The sequence below is a fragment of the Drosophila takahashii genome, chromosome 3R (genome assembly GCF_030179915.1).
Source record: "Drosophila takahashii strain IR98-3 E-12201 chromosome 3R, DtakHiC1v2, whole genome shotgun sequence".
Taxonomy (NCBI): domain Eukaryota; kingdom Metazoa; phylum Arthropoda; class Insecta; order Diptera; family Drosophilidae; genus Drosophila; species Drosophila takahashii.
In genome coordinates, this window is record NC_091681.1 from 15,238,674 (window position 1) to 15,244,673 (window position 6,000).

At 36.8% G+C, this 6,000-nt stretch overlaps 1 long non-coding RNA gene across 1 annotated transcript; it reads left to right on the forward strand.

Moving 5' to 3' along the window:
• The first annotated feature begins 2,552 nt into the window (after positions 1 to 2,552).
• Positions 2,553 to 6,000, forward strand: LOC138913634 (uncharacterized). The gene is made up of 3 exons (XR_011419441.1): positions 2,553 to 2,793; positions 2,854 to 3,014; positions 5,230 to 6,000. It is a non-coding gene; the product is annotated as an uncharacterized lncRNA (long non-coding RNA).

Genomic DNA, 6,000 nt, shown 5'->3' on the forward strand with positions numbered 1-6,000 from the left:
TGATGTGCGGCTAGGCATATAGATGGCTCTGATTTCCACCTCCCGCGCTTTTCCTCATCCATATCGATGGCTTAACCCAATTGGCCATAAAGCCAAGAGCCAAAGCCGCCGAGGCATCTTCACTTTGTCCTGATGAAAGTGGCGCGGCTGGAGGAATGGTAACCAAATGTTTCCACAATTGTTACCCCCTCCGCACTTGTGGCCAAAAATCAAAATCTTAAAAAAAAGAATCCTGAGAGAGATGGAAAGCCAAGCGAAATGAATTGGATTGAATTGGAATGGTAGGCGATAAAAATAAATCTTTGCGAGTGCGCAACGCGGCGCCATCAAACAGCTGACGTGCTGCATGGATGAGGATGGGATGGCTTTGGGGGGGAGGGCTTGGGTAATAGAGGGGGTGGAGAAATGGGCGGCAGGCGGAGGCGGGCTGGTAATGATGAAATTGAATTGCCCTGGCTGCACTCGAAGGGCTGCGGGTGGCTACAGCCAGCGCCATAAGTCATACATGGAGCGCTATCCTTGAGGTCTTTGCATTCCTCCACAATTGGAATATTGCGACTACAACACTGAGAAAAAACCAACACATCTTTAGTTATAAAAACCAAATTAAGTTTAAATATTCTTTAGGTTATACAAATTATTACTATTTTAAACAAAATTTTAAATAAAAAGGCAATTAATAAAAATTTGTTTAATTCTTTTTTTGTAATTAAAACGTTTTAAAAATTTTTATTTTAAACTAACACTAGCTAGAATATAATAATATATAGCTAAAATGATATATTTCATTGTTCGATTATTAATTTAAATAATATTAATGTTATATTTCTAATTTAATTTAATTTTTTCTTATGATGTTAGGATATAAAATAATTGCGTGTAGTACAACAAATGATTTAATTTTCTGCAATGAATAAAAATTCACAGATTTATCTCAGAAAAATCTCACGTTCCTTCTATAATGATTTTAATTTATATTTCTAAAGTATAGACTTATAAGAAATACGATTTTTTCTCAGTGCATAGTTGAGGTTAAGGGTTCAGGGATATGTTAAGCCACTATCTTTTTCACCCCAACCCCAACTTCAATGTATCTTTTGCATAGAGCGATTTAAGTCGCCTTGCGTCAAGTCAACTCTGTTCAAGTCACTTCAATATGCAAATGCTGCTCAATTGAGCTTGTCTTTCATTTTTATGTCCCGAGCAGCGCTAACCCTTCGCCTTTAAAGCCCTTTTGGCCGGTCTCAAACATTTTGCCGAGCATTCCATCTCGACTGGAGGCAAAGTCGCATCAACTTTCCCATAGACGCCATCAAATTTGATGCTTTTTCTATCGCTGGCCATTTTGCAGCGAGTTCATAAAAACTCAACACACACAAACTTTACGATATGGGCGAAAATTTTCAATGAAGAAGCTGTCATAAATGGATCAGTTCGGTTGGATGGGCAGCTTCTGCTGTCCGCGAAATTGTGGCATTCGGACACTTGGAAGGGAAACTCCTCAAATATCTTCTTATTTTACCATGATGAGAATGGTATTGAAATATAATGAGTACTGGATTATGTTTAGTGTCGATTGTTTATGGTCAAATGGGAATTTATTTAATGTATTTATTTAACGGCTAAGGGGTTGAAGTATGGGCAAATCATTTGACTTCTGTTGGCTGTCATATGGTTATTTGACGATTGCATAAAGTCAGGATATTAAGTTTTGATGGACTTCCTCTGGAAATAAAGACACGTGTTTTATATTCACACTCATTTTTAAGAACCCATTGCAAAAATGATAATAATACTTCCTTATTTTCAAATATTTTCAATAAATAAATAAATTATGTCCAAATAAAAATTGAAAAGAAAAAATGAATGAATAAATACTTTTACTTTTAGTAATGCTATCTCATTCATTGAATGCCGAAAACATGTTATGTAATTCCTTTCCTTTGGTAGGCATACAAATTCACCTGAGCGTAATTTTCAAGGTCGTAACATAAAAAAAGACTTCAAATCACAGACCTCGGGGCAAAATAAAAGACCAGACATGAGGGGTACATGACTTTCAAACAAAGGGCTCCCCAAAAATTGGCGGTAAGGGGTCGACTCCACTTGGTCACTTGGTTTGGGTCAAATGGACGACCCACTGTGAGGGTCGATGGAGAGCTGATTGAATAATCGCCCCGCCATGTGGAGGACAGTGGAACAAATCGTGTCTAATAGACTGATTAATATACAAGATTTCCAGTTTGGCCCAAGTCAAGCCAGGCAGAGCCAGCTGACCCACTCCTCCCTCCAGATCACCCCCTCTCAAATCACCCATCCCCGCCCCTTGGCCGCATGTAACACGATTCGTGTTGATTAACTGTGCTCAACTTGATTGATTGTTAAAATGATGTATAGACATTTGATGGATTTTTTCGCCTGTTCGTTTTTGCCTTCTTGCCTTTGGCTTCTCTACACTACACTGTAATAAATTGACTGTTTTGTAAAGTGAACGAAAATTGTATCCGTTTTGACAGAGTTTGTTGGGTTAACATATTACCAAAACAAAAAGCCTTGCAAAAGTATTTAATTTCATTTATAATTTTTGAACCTATAAAATTTTAAATTCTATCCAATCTCAAAAAGTAGGAAAACAAATTTCTCTCAGTGTTTTTAGAACTCACACCTCTCCCTTCTTTTCGACAAAAGTCTGGCTACCGCACTTCTAATTAGTAACATTCAGGCGAAAAATTAACTTTTGGAGATTTCTTTCACTTTTTTTTCGCTTTTGATTTCGGCAAACATTTTTGGATGGTGAGCACATAAAATTGATTGAGTAGAACGGAGGAACAAGTTTCTCTGCTTTTTTTCTAGTGAAAGGAAGTGGAATAATAATGAAACAACCCTTTACTTAGTTTGTGAAGAAGAAATAAAGAACAATTTGTATGGAAATTATATATAATGTTATATATTAGGCGGATGTCCGGATGTTTCATTGATTTACACACTCTCCAAATACCCTGTAAAATATTTGGGTGAAGTATGTTGGACAAAAATATAAATGAAAAAAATATAAAAAAATTTTTTTTTTATCATTACCATTTAGCAGAAAAAATTGTGAGATCAAAAAGTTCAGAATATTTAACTTTTAAGTAACAATCATTCAACTTTACAATAAAATGTAAAACTGCAAGCAAGAATAGTTTAAATCAAAAATTATTATAGCTAGAAGTCCAGAAGAATATTACATATATCATATTTTTGTATAATTTGTATAATACTTGTTTATTTAAATAAGTATTTTCGTGCACATCACTCAATTTGTCGGACAAAGGAATAGGTCTCCGCTGAAAAGTATGCAGTGCCATTTATCCTTTATTATCCTTACCACCCACCCAGGATATATGGATGTACATTTCTCACTCTTTTTGTTGCCCTTTCTCGCTCCCACTTGGTACACCTTAAGTGCGCGGTGGCTAAAGGCGGATGCGTAGTTCGGTTATAAAAAAGAAATATTACACATTATGCCAAATTGGCGGAGACTGTCAGGCGACAATAATAACGTTTAAAGTTAAATGCATGACACAATGGCAGACAGTTTTAGTGTTTGCCGGTTATAAAGTCTACGAAAATACGAACTCCCCCCTTCGAACGTAAGGGTTATGTTATATCCCTATTGATAAGGAAAGCTGCGAATGTTTATGCACTTTCGGTCTGCAAAAGTTCTTCCCGCTTATCGCAACTTTTTCGATGGGTTTCGGTGGTTTCTGCTTGAGTTTTCATTTTTTAGAAGGTGAGATTAGGTGGTGGGTGGGAAAATGCATAAAATAACAGTGTAACTTATGGGACGGTTTCCCACGATGGTAGTAGTTAATCTATATATTTATGTATTTTTCTTTAATTGTTATTAGTTATTTTATTTTTAATTGCATTTTTAAAATAATGTTAATTTTTCTTTTTTTTTTAATTATTGTAATACCAAATTAGTTATTACTATAATAAATCTTTAAGCAATTTACTTTTAGTTTATTTACCAAAAGTAAATTGGTTATAAATTTCTGCTTTGACCTTACACAGATTTATTAAACAATCCTTCTTACTTTTCCTATTGTCCCCATTCCCAAATACCATTAATCTCCTAGGCGGTCAATTGTCTGCTTGTAGGTTAAGTACCTTATCAGCAATCCATATAGGTAACTTATGTAAATGTTAACAGGCACAAGAAATGAAACAAAGCCGGCAAACTAACCTACTGCCAAATAAAAATTTATTGAGATAAAAGCGAGCACAAACAAAAAAAAATACAAGGAAGCGAAGAAAACCAAAAGGCAAACTCAGTCAGTTGAAAGGTATGTGTATGAAGAAGGTTTGGAGTCGTTTCGCCTAACGACACTAATAAAATATTGAACAGGCCATCGATAACCGAAAGGAGTTACTGTCAACGAACCCTTGAGTCGGTGGGAGGTGGAAAATGTTTGTGGGGGCTGGGAAAACGTTTACGTAGATGGCAAAGATGACGATTAAAACAAATTTCCACGACAACCTGGCGCCGTTTAGCCAGCGGAAGGAAGCGAAATTGTTAAACGCAAAAGTTGCAAAATGTCAGGGATACATTATGGGCGGGGGGGCCATGAGGCGGAGGGTGGTGGTACAAAAGTGGGCGGAAGAGGGACTTAACGACAGACAAACTCGAGGGTTTGCACCTTCTTCATTCGGCGGAGTGGCTGAGGAAGGGAACAACTTGGCAACTTGCAGACAAGTTTTAAATGAATGAGCAGCGGCTTCCGTTCGATGCGTTCCAAACTGGCCAATGCCCAGAGCCAGAAGATGCACTCAGAAAAAATGGGAAAACTAATAAAAGTCTGGGTTTTTTTTATAAAGGAAAAACAATGGAAAAACTATTTTTCTCAACATTTAAATACTATTTAAAATATTTAAGGAGCCACTAAGTATATTATTTTAGCGTGAGTATATTTTGAGAAAATATAAACATATTTAGAAATATTGATTAAAAGTAATTAAAAGCAATTATCAAATATGTAACCACTCCTCTGAAACTTTACAATATTATCTTTAACTAATAAAATAAGACTGAAATACATTTAAGAAATTACTTTTATACTTAATCTAGTTTTAGTTTTCAAAAATATTTTTGGTTGCCTTAACATCATCAATGTTTAAATTTTTTTATATTATTTTTCCACATTATATATGCTTAGTTTATGTAGTTTTAATTATTAATTTTCTCAGTGCACAGTTTGTGCGTTTATGCCAGCGAATCGGTGGCTGTATGTCCATCCTGTGAAGCATGACAATGGCCAAAAGGATGCTTCCTCGAGTGGCGACCACTTGCCAATTGCGATTATGGTTTATGTACACCCCGATAAAGGTCGTCAATAGGTCGCCTTCGCCACACGAACTTGGGAAGAGGCCCTCTCCACCTCAAGGATGAGCCGCAGTTCCACCCCGCCAACTGAAAGTATCCTTGCAAGGAGCAAGTTTTCCTACTTCGCTATCTGTAACAGTTGGAACTTTTGCTGACCATTGGAGCGCCTTCAATGGCTCAATTATTTGCCTCCATCTTCGCCTTTTCGTTCAGTTCAGTTGAGTTGGGTTGAATTCGGTTGCTAGAAGGATAATTTTTCGTGGCGTCAGTCAAGCGCTCACCCATAGACATAAATATTTAAGGACACACACTAGATTTGAGCCGGGCTTTCGAGTGTTATTAGCGTAATTGAGTTTGCTAGCCAATTATGCATGCAATGATCCAGAAACGTCAACGTTCGCCGCCGGATATTTGAACCGAAAATTTAAAGGCTGTCCTTGAATTGGAATTTCAATGAAAGTTCTGTAGGGTTGCAGGAGCTCAACGCGTCCCGTGTGTGCAACAGTTCTTGAAAATTGCATTTTCTTAATTTATTTGCTATGCTAATTTATTTATTGACTGGCCACGGATACCCACAACCCACAGCCCAATGTCATTTGGCACAGACGACATGGCCCATGGCAGCCTGAAAGCAC